General features: G+C 36.2%; 2 long non-coding RNA genes across 3 annotated transcripts in view; one reads left to right on the top strand and one right to left on the bottom strand.

Annotated features, from left to right (window-relative positions):
• LOC107506367 overlaps positions 1–2,896 on the top strand; it is a 94,722-nt gene extending 91,826 nt beyond the window's left edge. The window contains exons 2-4 of the long non-coding RNA XR_001595905.2: positions 581–744; positions 2,321–2,372; positions 2,647–2,896. This is a non-coding gene — a long non-coding RNA (uncharacterized LOC107506367). The remainder of the gene's footprint in view (positions 1–580; positions 745–2,320; positions 2,373–2,646) is intronic.
• Positions 1–20,481, bottom strand: part of LOC107506366 — a 424,284-nt gene that overhangs the window by 271,809 nt on the left and 131,994 nt on the right. The window lies entirely within an intron of this gene.

The raw sequence follows: 20,481 nt of genomic DNA, 5'->3' as shown, positions 1-20,481 counted from the left end.
GAAGGGTTTCTTTAAACACACACCTAGCTGTCCATGGCCCTTTACTCACACCACCCCTAGTGAGAAGGAATGATTTGTGCAGTGAATTCATATGGAAGGAAAGACAGGCATTCTTAGTTAAACAGTGCCATTCCTCCTCTTGGCCTGCCCCAGCCCAGGGCTGTAAGCGACTGACTGGGTGGGTTAAGTCTACCTATTTGTCTTGTCTAATAGGCGTAAAGTCACACTCTCCCATCAGATTTCCATAAGTAACAGTGGTAATATTTTGGTTCTCAATCTGCCTCTCCAAATTATTGAAAATCATTGGTGGGCAACAGGTATTAGACTAAGTGAATTTACCCACGACTACCAACACACACCCATTTTGAGTAACTAAGGTGGGTTTTTCTTTCCAGGGCCTGGTCCTCTGTGTTTTGGTGTTTGTTTTGTGGCCATAAGTCAGTTAGGCAGTGGTTAAATCCTATTGAAAACATGGTGTGTTTTGAAGAAAAATCTATTTTCAGCCTTTGAGTGATTGTTTTAAAGTTTTAAAAATTATAGGTACATCTATTCATCTATATATCTCCCGATTATATTACAGAGTTGCAAAGAAGCCTCCACTGAAAAAGACAACCATACAGATCAGAGACTATAGTTGAGTTTGGGTTGATCCAATAATGACCAGGGAAAAAGAGACCTCCTGAGGGGATTTGCCATAAGGGAAGAAGAGAAGTTAGACCCAACAACAGACTGTGCTTACTGATGGTGAGTGATACTTCTAAGAAATCCCAATGGCTGATACTGGAATTCACCTAGACACAGCCCACCTGGAGACTTGGATGCACACTGGCAGGAAAAGGCTACGTATATAAGTCTAAAGAGCTGTCATATTAATCTTTATAATTTTGGAGGCTCAAGAAGTCTTCATATGGGATTTCCTACAGCTGAGCATAGAACAAAGGGAGAATTTTTCAATTTCAAATAAATCAGTAAGAATCACCAGCCTTGAGACTTAGCAGGTGAGATCCATTTTCATGGACATTAAGATTTTCAGGTCTGGTGGTGTCCACGTGGCAGCAATAGTAACATCCAAAGTGATGGGGCAGAGGTGTATTTAGCTCTGGAGGATCACTCTGTGAAACTGTTGCTCCTGAAGTCACGTAGTTGTGGCCCACGTAGACTGTGTCATGCGACAGCCAGAACTCGTTTCTGGGAGTATGAGAGTTTCCTGGGCAGTCCCAGAAGCACCTGGAGAGAACAGCACTTTCAACACTTGTCCCTGTATTCCTTGGAACCATTCCAATGACACAACCTTAGTCTTCTGGAAGTAACGAAATTCACTGATATTTGTTTAAACTGGTTTGATGATTATTTCTATACTGAGATTGTTCTCTCTTATGTCTCCGATCCTACCTTTGTTAAGAGAAGTTCATCTGAGTCACCAGCCATGTTTGACTCACATAGTCTATGAAGCAGATAATCTGAGCCACCATTTTTCTTCCCCCAACACTCTTTCCCCCACCTCCTCCAAGCATCTCTTAACCCTGGAGGTGAAGCAGCATAAGTATCCACTCAATAACAAAAGATTTCAGGTCATACATTACTGCTCAATCATACCTTTATAGAGGCCATCCTTAAGAGAAAATAGAGTTAAGCTATGGCCTACATGATGAGAATTTACAGATCTCATCATGTAATAGACCCCCTCACAATACAATGCCTCCTACTGTCTGATCAGTATCTGAAATTCTATGTTTAGGGATTCATTCATTTGATCTTAAGCTTGATGCCCTATTAGAATGTAAAACAGGAGAATATGTGTGGCAGGGACAGTTGGTTGCCTACACAATATCCATTCTCTTCTAATTTCACACTAACAAAACCCAATTTATTCAGGATAGCAATGTGCCCAGATAAAAGAGTAGACGACCAGCATGGATAGACATATGACCCAGTTCTGATTATTAGGTAGGGCTTCTGGAAAAGTTCTTTAAAGTGGGCTGACTTAGCTGACCTTTCTCTCTTCCAACTTTCCTGAATTTTTCTGAGTGGAACACAAATATGATGATAGGAGCAGGAGATGTCATCTAAACCACAAAGAAAAGGTCAAGATAATCACAGAGACCTTGAGCTACTGTACCAAAGTCATCAACTATTGGTTTCCAGATCTCTCATTACACAAGAAAAATAAACCCTTATGTGCTGAAGCCACCTAAATTATATCTTTTTATTATTATTATTAAGTAGTTGAATGCAATTTACTTGATATACACATAAAGCATTATCAGAAGCAAATTTGGTCCTTCAATGAATAATTTTATCAATCTTTTCTTGCACATAGGTTTTTATGGGGAAAATGTGGATGAAAACATAGAGATAATGGGGACCACAAGGTAAGAAGAGAACATGCAAAGTAAACGATGGAAGGAGAAAAAGGAAATGGGCATTCAGTGCAATGGGTAAAATCTGCCACCTTAATATTCCTGCCAAACACTCAAATTGAAGCAGAATATTATTTGAATAAAAAAGGTAATCTAAAAATAAAATTGCAGAATGCGAATATAACCTCGAGGAAGCAAAATATAGCTATGCAAATATACATTAAGGGAAATAAATAGAAGAGTAAGGATGTTGGATAAAATGACATTCACTTCTTTATCCCTTTAGACTGCTTCTGCCAACCTGTTTTCAGAGACGATGAAGAATTCTCAATTTCCAAGGAAACCTCATTGGTGAGTAACAGAGCCTTTCTATATCCTATTATTTTTTGTAATTTTTTATCCTTATGTTTTTCAGTGTAGCTATTCTCATAATAAAATGGTTAACAATCAGAGATTGTTATTGGTGATTACTTATTACATTTGACCCAAAGTCATATAGCCATTTAGCACCATCACCAAAACCCCAACCCAAACCAGAAGGACTTCCTTTACTCTATAACCAAGTTCATTTCCTGAGATCAAGCTTTGCCTTACAAATGTTTTTTCATGACAATTCTGAGTTAGGTTCCAGATATTAGACCTATAGTAAAATAAACTTTAGGAACAAATCTAGCCAGACACATGTTCTCACTCTTTTGATACTTTAAGCCAAAACTATGACAGAAGTGAAATTTGTATTTTGTAGCTGAAAAGTCCAATTATTCCTGGCAGAAATATTTGTGTAACAGGTTATGGTTAAGGCTCCAATAGAAATGAATTATTGATTAGATCTATGATTTATCCATTTAATGAATAGAAACAGGCTGTCGATTAGTTTAATTCAATTCAAAATACTTTGATATGCATATGTATATATTTTTGTTGGGTTTACTCCTAAATTATGTTATCTTAAATTTCTGGGCCACTGGATGGATATGCATATATTTTATTAGATACTGTCTAATGGTTTCTAAGTGTGTACACCAGTTACATTTCCACTAGCAGTGTATAAAACTTCCAATTGGTTTACGGCACCATCAATACTTGGAAGTGTTGGTAACTTTTTTTTGTTTGCTTGTTATTTATAAGTGAAACTAATTTGCTAGTTTGTTTTGCGTTGTTTTGTTTTAGTATTTCTGGTGAATGTGTAGTGGTTTTGTAGTTTTACTTTGGAATTACGATAAACACCTTTTTAATTTGTAAGGATAAGCACCTTTTCACATGTTCATTAGCAATTAAGATATCTCTTTTATAAAGTGCTTGGTCAAATCTTTTTTCATTTTCTATTGGATTACCTGTATTTTCCTCATTTATTTGTAGGATCTCTTTTTAAATTCTGTAAATAGTTCTTTGTTGTGTATATGCATTGCAGCTATCTATTCTTTGGCTTGCTTTTTCATGTTTTAATAATGCCTTTTGATGAACAGAAGTTCTGAATTTTAATGAAGTCGGATTTATCCATTTTTCTCTCTTATGATTAATATATTTTATCCTAAGAAATCTTTGCCTACCACTAAGACCATGTTCTCCTATGTTTTCTTCTAAATTTCTTAATTATTTTAGCTTTTACTCTCACAACTATGATCCCCCAAAATTAATTTTTATGAATAGTATGAGGTAGGGGTCAATTTTTATATTTTCTCCTACATGAACATCCAGTTTCTCAAAATCCTTTATTGCTAAAACATTCTTTTCTCCCACTGAATTGCAGTGGTACTTTTGTTTTAAATCAAGTTACTGCACATGTGTGGGTCTATTTCTGAATTCTAGTTCCTTCTATTGGTCTATTTATCCATTCTCATGCCATTACCACACTGTCTTAATTGCTGTAGTTTTATAATATTTTTGAAATCTGGATGTATATGTCCTCCAATTTTGTTCTTTGTCAAGTATGACTTTGTTGTTCTTGACTCAGTGAATTTTTATATAAACTTCAGAATCAGCTTGTCAAGTTCTTCAGACCAGACCCTCAGGATTTTGATAGGGCTTGTGCTGAATCCCTAACTAAACATCTTAACAATATTGAATCTTCAAACCCACAAATATAACATAACTCCAAATTTATTTATGCCTTATTTAATTTGTCCCAGTATATTTAGTAATGTTTTGTATAAAAGTATTAAATATCTTTTATTTGACTCATTTCTAAGATTTGTATTTTATTCTATTTTATTATAAATTATATAATTAATTTTTAATTAAAATTGTTAATTGTTTGTTGCCAGAATAAACTTTTATATATTGACCTTAGTAAATTTGTTAAGGGTAGAAAATTTTCAAGCGGCCAACTTCTGCTTCTGTAATCAGCTTGCTTGTTTTGATGTTAACCAGGGCGTGGTAATCTGCTCAAAATTTGCTAAGGGCCAACTTCTGCTGTAATCTACTTGCTTTATGTTAACCAGAGTGGTTCAAGGCTTTATAAACTGCCTCTTTTGGGAGCTTGGGACTGATCTCCTCTAACCCTGCATGGTAGAGAGTCAATCGCCAGCCGGCTAATAAAGTCTCACAATTCATCTCAATTGGTTCCGTGGGTCTTAGATTTGATCGTACCACAACAAATATTCTTATTAGTTATAATAATTTATCTGTACTTCTTAATTTCTGTATATAAACAATGTAATCTGAAAATAATAATAGTTTTATTTTTTCTTCTCTAATCCATTTACCTTTTAAATCTTTCTCTAGGCATTTGTATGGATTGGAATCTCTAGCAAAATGTCTAAAAGAAGTGATATTGCACACCCTTATCTCATTCCAGATATCAGAAGAGAAGCTTTCAATATTTCATCATTAAATATTGTGTTTACTGTAGATTTTTGTAGATAACTACTATCAAATGAAGAAATAGGTACAGGTGTACCAAAACGCACAGAGAAGCATTCATAGCATCAGTATTCATAAGAGCCAAAAAACTAGAATCAAACTAAATATTCATCGAGAGTAGAATGGATAAAGAAGAGTGGTATAGCTACACAAGTGAATACTATAAAACAATATAAATGAATAATCTACTATTATATTCAACAATATGGTGATTCTCACAGATATAATGTTCAGTGGAAGGACATATGCATTTATAATTCCTCATATTTGGGCATTTTTTCCCCTTACATTACAACCATCTGAAGGTTCTTGTCAATATGTTGATTACAAGAACATCGGCTATCAGTGTGACCATTCATGTTAGAAAATACTTCTTTATTGTCTTATCACTCAACCTCTTTTATATGCCATCATCATTGCTATATTGTCAATTAAAATAATAGTTCTGTGGTAGACAAACCCTAAAGTGACCCCTAATGAGTCGTGCCTTTCTATAATCCCTTCTCCTTGAGGGTAGCCATGTGACTTGCTTCTAGTCAACAGAATATGGCAAGAGTAATGGGATAGTTATGCCCTTGAGTAGATTACATTATAAAAGTCTCAACTTTCCTCTGAGAGAGAGATTCTCCTGCAGGCATTGAAGAAGTAAGCCACCATGTTGTGAGAGGGCCATGTGGTAAGAAACTGCATGTGGTCTCTACCAGCTCAGAGTGACCCCAGATAACAATCATTAAGAAAACCAGATCTCAGTCCTATAACCACAAGAAGCTAATATCTGCCAGAAACCACACAGGACCCTGATTTCAAGAAAAAAAAAAAAAAAAAAAAAAACCAGCCCTAGGTAATAGCTTGATTATAGCTTTTTGAGACTCTGAACAGAACACCCATCAAAGTTGTACCTGGACTCCTGACCCACAGAAACTATAAGACGATAAATGTTTGTTTTAAGGCACCACATTTGTAGCAATTTGTCACCAATTGACAATAGAGTTCCGCTATACCTATCTTTTCATTCTGGAGGGAAAGGTAGCTATAGATATGAAATCAGAGTAAGTAAGGACTAGTAGCCCTTGAAATCTAGTGCACAGCTGTCATCCTGGGATCCCCATAGTCTTACAGATCTCTTTGCCTCCTTATTCCCCTTTCCCATGCATTCCTCTTTCTTGGTTTACTTCTATCTTTCTGTGTCACACTTTTGTCAATAATTTTCTTAGAAAGTGTGTCTGGAAAACGCATTTTTGAGATCTTGCATATCTAAGAGGTATTCATTTTACACTTTTTTTGATTGGTAGTTGGGCTAGATATAAAATTCTAGATTGGAAATAATTTTGAAGACATCATTCCAACAGACTTGCTGTTGAGGTATCGGAAGAAATTCTGATTTCTATTACTTTGTATATTAACTATTTATTTTACTCTCTCTGGAGACAATTAAGATTCTCTCTTTGTCCCCAGTGTTCTAAATTTCCCAGAGATATGTCTTGGTGATGATCTATGTTTATTTATTGCACTGGGTCTCAGTGACTCTGTTCGATCTGGAAACACCTTCAGTTCAGAGAAATTGCCTTGAATCATAGCTTCCCCTTTTTTCCTATGTTTTGTCTTTTAAAAGTAAGTTCTTATTATCTGGATGTTAGACTAATCTAAGTGTGCAAATGTTCCTTGAATTTTTGAAGAGGCTACTTAGCACATTCTACAATAGGCAGCATAATGCAGGGAGCCTAAATTAAGATTTCGGCTCATATTCTTGTCATCCTCTACAGGTAATTAGAAAAGATGGCAGCTTCTGATTTTATTGCATTTATACTCCAACCAGTCTTATTTCTTCTGATGATTTCCTGGTTGTAATGGCTTGTGAGACTCCCTTCCTTTCTCACAAACCATTGAATTGCAAATAAAGTAAAACCTTGCAACTGCTTTTTGTGTCTCTGTTTTATTTCCCACAATGTGTTTTCTACCTAACTGGTTGTTCTATTTTCCTCCTTTTATCATGATTTTTAGAGGATTTGGGGACAAGCTTTTACCATTAGAATTCTATGTTGCAAAAGGTAGAAACCCAGCTTTAGCTAGTTTGAGATTAAAAAAAAAAAAGAGGGAAGGGAGGATCTATGGGCCAGATACAGTCAAATCACAGGAAATGAATTCTGCTGGACTTCGGAAACAACTGGACTGGGTTTAACGCCATCAATATCAAGTCTCCACTTGCTGTCTCTGCTTTTCTCTGGTGCTTTTATTCTTTTCTTTTGAGGTTTTATCCACATGACATAAAAAACATGGTTACTAATAGCTCAAGTTTTATACCTTACAACTTTAGTCAGTCACTGGTGAGAAACTAACTTGGCTCTGCAAATCCCATATACCAAAATCCTGGGTAATGACTTTGACTAGCCAAGTGGGACTTAGGTGCCCATTCTTAGATCAGTCAACTAGAAACAGGGAACCAAAGTAACAGCACAATAATGCTAATTGTGCGGATAGTAGGGAAGGACGACAGCTCCCAGATTATGGGTGCTAAAGTTAGACAGGCAATCCCATAGATGTTCCTAATAGTAAAACTTCCTTTCCAGATATAGGATATGGATGTTGGATGCTTAGCAATAGGCATTACTCTTCTTTGAGACACTGGAGCCAGATCCTTCACATACTTAAATGACATTTGCCATCCAGATCTTTCTAGGCACAAAGTGCAGTTAGAGAATTAACAACTCAGAGCAGAAGCTGGGTTGAATCACTAATATCTGTTTTCCAAATTCCCTCTTTTTTTTTTAAATCTCAAACTAGCTAAAGCTGGGTTTCTACCTTTTGCAACATAGAATTCAGTAAAAGTTCAGTAAATCCAGATAACAAGTATTCTTAATAAAGAGCAGATACAAACATATAGATTTATGTTAATGGACTTGATTAGTATTTAAGCTATCCCCAATTCATCAGATAATTTCCAACTTTCTGTTCCACTAGCTGTGTAGACCTAAAACAAAAGGTCTGGATAGAAAATAATGCCTGTTCCTAAGTGAATGGTGAGATCCCTGAATGTATTATAATTTTGTGTAGAACAAAGAAGACCTTCAAAACTTTAACTCTGATGTTAATAATGGGGGAAGAATATGATTTTGTGTCAAACTTATTACTCATTTTAATTGAAATGCCAGGTTCTTAGGTCTTTCTAAACTCTTTTAGCTTCTCCTAAGTCATTTAGTATTTCATTCACCTTTTGCTCTGTTCTTTGTTCTTCTTTTAGGTGTTGCTTTTTCTTTTTACTGCTGTCTTATTCAACTTTTGGTTGAGATGGTTATCTATAGAGAAAAACAGAATTTCTCCCAAAGAAAGCAAAAATTTAACTCGCAAGTTGCGAAAAGTATTTTACACTATTTTTGTATAATTACTTTCATTTTCTATAGTGAAGCAGCTGAGAAAAATTGCTCTAATTGTGTAATTTTCTGCAACCACTCTGCAACAAAAATCTCGGTAATTGGATTTTTTTAAACTAACAAGTTGTCACAATTGGATAGTTCTTAAACTATTTGTGCTTATGCTTCAGAAATTTTCAGTGGATGTACAGTGTATTTTAAATATTTTGCATCAGCTCATGGTCTCAAATTTGATTTATTTAACTTTAGATTTTTAAAATAGATTGAAAACTCTGATTATATATTGTCTCCACTAAATGGAACTTTGCTAAGTTTTGTAGCCGTTCATCCCTACCCCACACTATGCTGTTGCTATGGTAGCTGAAATCTTGGCATTGTAGCTCCACCCTCAAGTATCTGTCTCCCAGAGTGCTTTGCTTTTACTATGGAAATGCCTGCCCATTTATCTTGCTGTCCTTTTACTACCAAAGCACCTTTAGCTGTCTCAAGCAATCAAGTGATGCTACCTACAATAGGGAAAGGAAAGAGAAGACTGCTTCCTATTCGAACTGCAGCACTGATTTTAATCAAGATTTAATCAAGGAGCAGAAGGAACTAAAGCTCTCTTTTAAAAATATACAAAGCAGGATTCTGCTTGATTTATAGGCATATGCCCTTGCTCATGCCCTTGCATACGACCTCTGAAAAAGCACACTATATATTTTTAAGTGACTTTTGTATTTAATATACATTACAAAATAGCACAGTAGAATCAACAGGACAAGTAGTCACTCATTTTTACTGATGAAAAGAATGTAGTGCTTACTACAAATTTTCTGAAGAATGTGTTTTTGGGAATAGTCATGAAAACTACCAGAAAAAAATATGCCTGCTGACTTAGACAAAATCCTATTATCATCCTATAGAACTTAAGGGATAGTAAACATAAGTCAAGAAAAAAATAGTTAATGAGTTAAAAATATTCTTATGAACTTGGTCTCCTTCTTCAGGTTAGGCATCTATGAACTTTTTAATTTGACTGTATGATCATTTGTGCAAAGTGAAAATAGGACTTCTTGGTAATCCTGGAAGGATTTTCCAAGTTATCAGGAAAAAAAGTAATTGAAACCAAATAAATCCTGGCCTGGCCACCCTAGATCTGAGATGATAACTGTGGAAAGATTAAACTGGTCCTGACAAATGGTATGTGTCCAGTAGCTGTTTTCAGAACTAAGAAAACTTAAGTGGTATAAATATATTGGGGGAATCTAGTTGGTGTTTACAGCACAAAAAGAGGCTGCTTTTCCTCTAAAATAATCAAATGATATTGAAGCTGAGCGAGGGAGAAGAGAAAATAAGAATCATGGTAGGGGAATCAGCACAAAGGATCAAATATGCCCTCTCTGTTCTACTAAAGACCCGCAGGAGTAGAAAATGGTTGTAACTCTGGGTAATCTAAACAAGGCTTCCTGTTGCTTTGGCAATATGTTCTAATAAAAAAATAAATAAAAATAAATAAAAAACAAACAACACCACCAAAAAGTAACCATGAATGAATATACCACAAAATTTGAGAAGGTTTCTTCAAATGTCTGATAGGAAAGAATGCATGTCCATAAGCCTGCCACTTATGTAATGGTGGAGAAAGCCTTCCCCTAAAAAGCAGATCTTGGGATAGAATAGGATGAGAGGGAAGAAAAGGTCAGATTGTAAGATTTTCTTAAAACGGAGAAAACGAAGTGACACTTTTGGCATTTGAATATCACCCTAAGCTTCCAATGACCTGATTGGTTAAGTCTGAGTTCTGCACTATCCCCTCAGGGCTATTTTTTCCCACCGTCTTCTATATTAGTTTCCTAGGGCTATCATAACAAAGCACAACAAAGGAGTGGCTTGAAACAAGGGAAACTTATTGTCTCACAGTTCTAGAGATTAGAAGTCCAAAATCAAGATCTTATCATAGTCATGCTCCCTCTTAAACTTGTAGGTGAAATCCTTTCCATGCCTCTTCGAGCTTCTGGTATTTGCCTTAAATTCTTGATGTTCCTCGGCTTGGAGATGTATCACTCCAACCTTTGACTCCATCATCACATGGCTACCTTCTCTAATATGTCTTCATATTATTATTCCTCTGTGCATCTGTATGTCCAAATTTCCCTCTACTTATAAGGACACAGTCCAATTGGATTAGGGGCCCACCCAAATCCGGTATGACCTCATCTTAACTAATTACATCTGCAATGATGTAATGTAACCCTATTTCTAAATGAGATCACTTTCTAAGGTACAAGTAGTTAGGACTTTAATATATATTTCTGAGGACACAATTGAATCCCTAACATCTTCTCAGAAATAATATCAAGAAAAGGTAAACAGAAAAAAAAGTGAATAATTATAAAAGTCAGTTATTGGAAATCATCATCACTTTAGGTCATCTGAACTCCTTTAGTTTGTGGTGTACAAGTTAATGGAGTCATATTTCTTAAGTTCAATTTATTTTTGTACTCAAGAGTATATATATAAATGATGATGATAATGATAATGATGATGATGATGATGATGATGATGATGATGATAACGTCATGGCAGCTAACACTTACTGAATGCTTATTATGAGCCAGATGGTATTCTAAATGTTTTAACATGTATTAATTCATTAATCCTTCTGACCACCTCAGAAGGAAGATTCCTATCACTGGCCCTGCTTTACAGATGAGAAAACTAAAGCATAGAGAGGTTAATTTAGTTGGCTTGGAGGAGAGCAGCCAGCAGAAATCCCACCACAGCATCTCCACAGGTCTCGCCTCATCTTCCAAAGACTTAAATGTGATCACACTGAAACCTGGAGTTTCGTGATTTAGAGAACAATTTTCACCCCTACAATCCCACAAAAATGAATGCAAGAAAGAATCACCTGGCTGGTTTTGTGTTATCTTTAATTTGGTCCCCTCCCATGTAAAAGGAAAGTACAGGTATCTGCCCACATTGGTCTTTCTGGGAGGCAATATAGCCAACATCTTGATTTGCACAAGTGGACCCTCTAATGCCATGTTATCTTCAGTATTTCATCCTTATTTTTATGCCTATAGAATGGACTCGCTTAATTCTAAGTTTTTCCAGCAATTTATTTATTTATTTATTTATTTATTTATTTACTTACTTACTTACTTAATTACTTACTTACTTATATTTATATATTTTAGATATAAGAATATTAATTCTTTCGCCAATATAAAAAAAGAAATTCTGGGTCACCAGTCTAAGAACAATATGCCAAAAAAGTTTATATTATGATTATTATTTATCTAGATCAGGGAGCACCAGGGTGATTTATAGTAATTAAGACATCAATAGAAACAGATCTTATTCTCTTGGGATTTCTTGGATGAACCAGAGGAGAATACTGATTTGGCTTATTTGTCTATGTATTTAATTAGTTCTACAGACAACAGCAAAATAAATTCTTTGCTGTATGTTTATCAGATCTTCAATGTCCTAGGGTGACTTTATGTAAAAGTAGTATTCTCAAAAACAAACAATTACATGAATGCACTTTTCTCATCATTAGATCCTAAGTGTTAGGGATAGAAACTCATTGTATAATATAAACATTTTTTAATGACATTTAAAAGCTTAACACATTGTGAGCATTCAATAGCTATGAAACAATAACCAAGTTAATCAATTAAGCAGAAGGCTTAAATTAGATGCAATCCCACACCTTAGATAGAATTGTAGAAGTGAGTGTCACTCTCCATGTCTTGAGACATTCCACTCTGGAGAGGGCAAAAATAAAACCTGCTCTATATGTGTTTGCCTTTCCTGCCCACTATCCAAGGACTTTTAGAATTCCTGATTTACTTCCATGGGATCTCACATGGCATTACTTTGATGAAGAGACACATTTTACAGCAAAGTATGTGTATCAGTGGTAAGGGTACACGATCACAGGGTCTGTTTGTCCTACCATAAGCCAATTCATCTAGAAACAGCAGATCTGACAGAATGTTGTAATGGCCTATTAAAGATTCAGATAAGACAGTAGTTCAGAAACAAAATTCTCCAGGTTGGAGTGTTCCCTCGGATGCACTAAACCAACATCTTACGTATAGTGCTACACATCACTAGCTAAAATATATGGGTCTAGGGATGAAAAGATGAAAGAAAAATTGGTCCCTCTAACCATCACTCCCAGTAACTCATTTTATATTTGTGCTTCCCAGTCCAACAACTCAGGTTCTGCTGGATTGGAGGTCCTGGTTCCCAGTAGGGCTATTCTTCCATGAAGGAACATGGTAAGGGTTCCACAACTGCCACTTGGTCATTGTGGGCTCTTCATACCTGTGCAGGAGCACTCAAAGAATGGACTTACTATATTGGTGGGAGAAATCTTTCTTTAATTATGATGAGGTACTAGGGTTGCCATTACATAATAAAGACAAAGAGGAGTATGCCTGGAACTCAGGAGATTCATTGAGATGTCTCTTGGTGCTTCCATTCCTGATATCAACGGTGAATGAAAATCTTCATAATCATAGCCTAATAAAGGCATGGTAACCATGAAGTCAGACACTCAGAGATAAAGGTCTGGGTTATTCTACCAGGCAATCAATCTAGAGCAGAAAAAGCGATGGCCAAGAGTTGAGGAAATCTAGAATGGGTGGTGGAGGAGTAAGATGATAAATATCAATTACAGCCTGGAGATCAGCTGCAGCTGCAGGTACAACACTAGTTCTACTAACTTTCTTATGTTGTTTTAATGAGATTGTGGCTGACAATGACCTAGAAGAGGGCAAGCCACATAGTGGCAGAATAGGCTTAATGTGGTGCTCAAAAAGATCTGAGAGGAGAATGCAGCAGTCAGAGTGTCTGAGATTTCTTTTGAGGGATCCTTTGAAGAACTAGTGATCTACGGAAAATACTTTTGGGAATGCTGTTTTTTGCTTATATTTTAGACAATTTTGTTTTGTTGATTTAAAAGGTGTATCTCTAATGATCCAAATATTTCTTCATTAAACTACGAATAGACACTCTTATTTTTATCATGTGAATTTTCCAAAATAAAAGAAGGAAAATTATTTTGAAGGTAGCAAAAATTCACTGCCAAAATTGTTGTCCCACTGTGAGTCTTCAGTAAACCTAAATAATTGCTTCAGTATATCTTGAAACCACACTACTTGGAGAATACTGGTGCCTACATTTTGAAAACAAATTCTCTCTGGCCTCAGAATATTATCATTTGGAATTTAGTGTTTTCTTAGATTGTGCTGCTAGATTTATACTTATTACAAGGATTACTCTAAAGTGATGGGGTCACTTAGCTGAAAAGCCAAACTTACTCTAGTGAATTCTAACATTTGAAGAGATCAGCATGACCTTAAAGGATTGCAGTGATGTCTGTCTTTCATTTAAGGCTTCTGTGTCTTAGAATAATTTAGCTTGTAACTACGGGCTTGCTTGATAAGGGTAGACTGAAATGTGTGTTCGTTAAAGTACAGAGCAAACGACTTCTGGAAAAAATGGATAAAAGAAAAAGAACATTCTCTTCTCTCTCTCTCTCATGCTTTTTAATAACTCCATAGCAACTATATATGTACAAATGCCACTAGTCTTCATATTCTCTGACTCAGAGCTTTGCGGTCTTGATAATTGTGAGTTGTTTTCAGAACATTACTTTTTCATTTGGCTTTTCTGGCATCAAACTGCATGACATGTATCCATAAATATATTAATCTATCTGTCATTTTTTTAGTTTTGCTTTCTTCTTGGATATTAACGCCCTAATTTTTTCCAGCTCCTTGCTCATAATAAATTCCAGAGCAATGCAATATATTACATCTTCCACACAACTTAGAATTCACTCTTTCACATCTGTCATTTGAAGATAATCAGGATTCTTTCACTACAAAATGACTAAACAGTGCATCCTTAAAGAAAGTAAATGATGGATTTCTTCTCGAAACACAAAGAGAAAAGTATTGAAAACACTGCATCCAAGACAGTGTCAGGAAAGTAACATTAATTAAATCTCAACATACAAATAATATTTGGTTCATACTACCTAATTTGCTCTAAGTCCAGTAATATTCTTAAAGCCACTGTTATGTTGGCTAATTACTTGGTTCAATTTCATTTTACCAAGCCAATAGTAATAATGATGATAGTAATCATAGCTAGATTTACTTGAGTGCTCACTGTACGTCAAGAGTGGGACCCAGTGTTTTGCACACATAGCTACAATTTGTACTCCTTCCCATCTCTACACCTTCACCTTGGTCCAAGCCACCATTACCTATAGCCTAGACTTCTAGAGAAGCCTCCTAATTACTTTTCTTGCTTTCATTCTTAGTTCTTTACAGTTCATTTTCCACACAGCACCTGGAGTGATTTTTTACAAAGTATTTTAGAGCGCATCACTCCTCTGTTCGATATGCTTCCAAAAGTTTCCCATTGTACTTAACATTCATTCCAAGCTCCTTAGCATAACTTTCAAAGCCATACCTGCTGGCCTCTGGGATCCTATCAGCCGTGCTAGCATTATTCGGACACGTTGAGCCCATGCCTGCCTCAGAGCTGTAGCACTAGGTATTTCCTCTGCCCCAATCTTCAGATCCTAAATGTCATTGACTCAGAGAGTCATTGCATGATGACCTAGTCTAACCTAGCCTCTCAGTCACTCTCTACTTATTGCATCATTCTATTTGAAATCTTTGCAGAGCACTCATCACCATCTGATACTATCCTGATTTTCTATTTGTTTATCATTTGGTTCCTTCTCCTGGAACATTTGCTTCTTGTCTTTCTTGTTCACCACTAGAACCATTCCTGGTACATAGTAGGCCCTCCATAAATATCTGTTGAGTGAATAAATGAATGAATAAAAAACTTTGTGAGCTAAGAGCATTATACTTAACCTGAGAGGAACATTATATTTAGTCATGAAGAAACTAAGTCTTGGAAAATGTAGGCAAGTTGCTGAAGCAAAAATCTACATGATAAAACCAGAACCCTAATTCTCAATTTTGAGTAGGGGAGTTGATGGAAGAGACGTAGATGGTGCAGGACAGGTAAGTAGGCCATTGATCTCTACTGTAAAATTAAGAAGAAAGTTGACTTACATCCACCAGACCTCTCTTTGTCCATGACATCACTAGACACAGAGATAGCACTTACTCACGGAGGAAAATAAAATATTTCAGTAGTGGCATATTCATATTTGATATTGGTGACAATATCAAAAGGGATCCCTCTAGAGTAACAATTCTTATCCGTTTGAGGGTCATAGACAACTTTGAGAATCTGACAAAAATCAAGCACTCTTTCTCTAGGGAAAAAAAGGACATTTTATATACAATTTCAGGAAGTCTTAAACCCAAAGTGTAGTTCTGATATAAAAAGAACAATCTTGTTTTGCTTTTTCTCTGTAGCTCTAAAAGGTTTTTGGCTCATTCTTCTGGGCAAGGCAGACAGATGTCCTCCCTTCTCTGGAGAAGCAACTGAGCAATGATAATGTCCTGAAGGGTGAGCCTTCCTTAACTTTAAAGAAGAGGAAGCCAACTCTCAGCTTCTAATAATCTGCACTCAGGTTTAAAGGACCATTCAGGCCCTTACTTATGAATCTTTCACTCTACAAACATTTGTGAGCACCCATGATGTGATAGGCACTGCAGTGGGCTCAGAGGATACAAGAGAGCAAGGTGTGGCCCTTGACTTCATGGAACTCACAGACCCATAGGGAAGATAGATACACACAAAAGCAACTTAAATCCAGAGCACCATGGAAAGACCCCTCCTTCCCCCATTGCTGTAGGTGGTAAATGAGCATCATTTAATCAGTAGTGAAGTAAGAGAGAGCTAAGTCATCATACTTGGTCTGGCCAAAGGGTTTCTGGGTAAGGTTGATAAAACACATTTGTTTTTTAGGTTTTGTTACATGATACCCATGATTTACATGAATTATGCAGACCATCTGGAACCTATAGTGCTGTAGGACCATAAAGCCGACTTCCGAAGGAATGGGGAAAAGGCCTGATAAAGCTGTGTGGAATATTGTGATCTTACCTATTTTTGAGCTGTGAAAGTTACATTTTACTAAAAGCTAGAGGCTTCTAGGGCTGTGGGGAGAGGAGAATTTTTTTCTAGCTAAAAGCACTTTTATACTAAATATTTATAGAATAAATGTGTAAACAGTTTATACTATTCAGCAACATCCCCATGATTTAGCCTCCATAATGTAAAAGGTTAACATTAACTAAAGACTAAAATCCTGTGAAGACACACAGGAGATGCCCCTAAACTAAGAGAAGTCCACCTGAAGAATAAACAGGAGTTAGCCCGACTTTTGAGCAGGAAGTGGTATTGATACAGATTGTATCCAGGCAACTAGAAGAGCACATGCAAAGGCAAAGAGACTAGAAAATAACCAAAATTCTGCAGTCCGCCTTTTTATCGGTGGATTGGTCTTTCATCTGGCAATAACACTGGGTTGAACTTCTAAATTTCCAAATAGCTTATCTAGTATCTAATAGATATATTTATTGTCTTCCCTATATCTGCAACATAAACAAATCCTTTACATTCTCATTAGAGTATCAACCCAAAATGTCTCCCAATTGCAATACTGAAGATGAGAAGTAAGCCCTTCTCATGCTAAAAGATAAAAAATGCTTTGAGAGAAGTTCAATTTTCTTGACCATCCAACAGGTTATAAAATTCAGAATGTTCACGTTGAACAGCTGAATGTTTAGTCATTAAGAATTTATATCATTTTTGTATTTACATTAGCCCAACCAACATTTTAAAACACTTCTCTAGTAGAGGTTGCAGCACATTCAAAATGCTACACTTTCCAGCAAGTTCTAATCCTTAAGTAACCCAGTAGCAAGCTGTGAGCAAGTCATCACATGTATTTTCTATCTATCATAGTAGTTGCTACCATTGATTAAACACATTTCTTGTGCCAGAAATTTTGTTACATATTTCTCATTTAATCCTCACAATAACGTCATGCAATGGGAATCATTTTCCCTGTGGTACAGATGAAGAAACAAAAGCTCAATGACATTAAGTAACTTATCCAAGGCCACAGAGCTGGACAGTGTCAGAATCTGACATCTATACACTTAAGTCATTGTCCATTCTGTAAGACTTGCAGTAATGTGCTCTCATAGCATGTTTACATTGGTATGTCTTCCTCATAAATCATTACACACACACAAAAAAAACATTTCTTAACATTGAGTATTACTAAGTGTTCCTCTTACTAGAATTAAATCACATAAGAAACAAAAAAAGTATTGAAAATACAAAATTAAATTGTGAGATGAGATTACAGTGATCCTTTTAGTTTCTTGTGGGTTTCACTAAGTCCATGACATATTGCGAAAGAAAAAATTCCATTCCTTTTAAGAAATAAGACTATATTACAAATGAAAGATCTGAGATCCAGGTTCAAAAAAGAAGCCTTTTCCTTTGGAACTTAGGGATGAAAAATATAGCAGCAGCACTGTCTTGAACTACTCTGACTGAACTTACCTTTTCCCCCTAGGTTCCCACCTGCCCTGCTAGTCCCTTGATCCTTCTGGCCCAAAGCTCCTGTTAGGCTGCTTGGAGGAGGGAGGCCTTTGGCTGAGGTGCTCTGTCACCTAACTTGCTGTTTTCTTTCCAAATCCCTTCTATCCTAAAAGTATCCAGCTCAAAAAAAAAAACCTCTCCAATAAAAGGATCCTCAAGACTTCAGCTCATGGTGATTGCTCCCTCCTATAAACTCCTGAGGTACTTATTGTCTATAACAATGGTTAGGCTATCTTTCCTTATTGTATTGTATGTAAGTCCCTTGATTTCCATATGGGACACCGTATGGGACTCAAAGGCAGGATCCAGGTATTTACCCCTTTGTATCCACAACTTTGTTACCTGATGCAGTGCTGGTCACAGCAAAATATCTCAATAAGGACTCCTTGATTTAACTGAATGTTATCTGCTTTAACTTCCTCAGATCATAACAAACTCTTAAAGGCAAGGATTGAGACTCCTTTATGTTCGGTAATGCCTTATACTAGAGATTCAATGGGCATTCAAACAAGTTGGGTCATGAATTTATAATTATGTTTCTTAACACAGGATTTCCATTTTATGTAAAAATTATTCTTTTTTGTAAACATAATAATAACAACAATAACAATGTATATATATAGTACAAAAAGAATTGAAAGAATTATGCCAAAATAAGGATACTAGCTTTCTTTGGTGGCAGAATTATGGGTAATTATTTTCCGGGATTTTTTTTGTGTGTGTATTTTTATATTAAACATACTCTTAAATTTTCTACAATAAATGAGCTACTTAAATAATTAATTCTGTTAAGAAGTTGAAAAATCTAAGTCAACCAGTTAACATCAAAAACTTGAAAAGATTCCATTCCCCTCCAGATGTCATTGCTTTTGTTTGGAGAGGTTCAACTCCATAGGGCTCTTCATTCTCTTCAACTACTAATGATGCACAACAATTTTCTCGAGTACTTTACACATCCGGGTATCGTCCTTTCTCCTTGGTGAGTAGTGCCCAGTACCTCTTGAATTCCTTCAAATTTTACTATGCTAGCAAAAGGAAAGTCAAGTGAATTAAATGTGTCACTTTCAAATTGAACAATTTTGCAAATAGATTACTGATGCAGAGCTGAATATATCAAACATATTGAATGACACTTTTGGGCAAAGCTATAGTCTTTCCAAGTTGATGAATGCAGCAACTAAAGCTGATGCTAAAATGAGTTAGATAGTTTTAAAAGCAAAACGAAGATTAAAATAAGAGAAGTGGGCATCCAGGAAATGTCAAGAACAAATAAGTTTGCACTATTTGTTATTGTCATGGTAAGTTTGCTGTTGTTATTATTGTGCTTTCTATTTATCATTAACAATAATGAATAATATTATTCAACTTTTCTTGCAAAGTGCTTTTCCATCTCTTTTACTAAGTGTAATTTCTACTATCAGAAGAAAAAAGTCATGGCTAATGTGTGTCAGTGCAGGCTGTGAAACACTCTTCTAATGTTCACTATATTTATAAGTTAAATATCCTGCTTCACCAACTCAGTTACAAAATAAGGTCATATTTCTTTTTATGTGCTAACCATAGTGAAGCTAAGCTCTCAAACGTCCACAATGAAAAGAAGTCAAAACTTTCTGTAGGTTTTCCCTCAATCTAAGAAACTTCTGAGACTCTTCAGACCAGAAGTCTCCAGCCCACAAGCTGTGGACCAGTACTGGTCCGTGCCCTGTTAGGAACTGGGCCGCACGGCAGGAGGTGAGTGGCGGGCAAGCCAGCAAAGCTTCATCTGTATTTGCAGCTGCTCTCTAGTGCTAGCATCACTACCTCAGCTCCACCTCAGATAATCAGGCTTTAGATTCTCATAGGATCACCAGTCCCTGGTGCCAAAGAGGTTGGGGACCACTGCTTTAGACCATTTATGTGTGTTTTACAGATCAGTCTAATGATTACTTGCACCTTTTCCCACTCTGTCCTCCAAATCCTACAACCAGAATGTTGATGTCTCCTTGTGTCATCACAGAATGTAGTCGCCCCACACCCAGCTACTCACTCCGTGCAGATCTAATCCAAGAATGGACACTGTTCTCCTCAATTGCCTTCAAGTCACACACAGCCAAGATCAGTCAGTGGTGCTGGACAAAGATATAGTGAAAGTTTGGATGCATGGAAATGAGTGCTAAGAGTGATCTTCTCTTTCATTGCCACTTTTAGAGTTCACAAACCCTAAAGCCTACTTCAGAGTCCCAGCCTTGCTCTAAGGTGACTCCTGTGTAATGAACGGATCAACTTCTCTTGTACTCTTCTTTCTACCACCTTTGATAGAATCTCTAGACCACTTTACTTAATAGTTATTGGTTCTTAAT

Source organism: Rousettus aegyptiacus, unplaced genomic scaffold, assembly GCF_014176215.1.
Source record: "Rousettus aegyptiacus isolate mRouAeg1 unplaced genomic scaffold, mRouAeg1.p scaffold_m13_p_8, whole genome shotgun sequence".
Lineage (NCBI taxonomy): Eukaryota > Metazoa > Chordata > Mammalia > Chiroptera > Pteropodidae > Rousettus > Rousettus aegyptiacus.
Note: the sequence above shows the minus strand (reverse complement) of the source record. Positions and strands in the feature narration are given on the sequence as shown.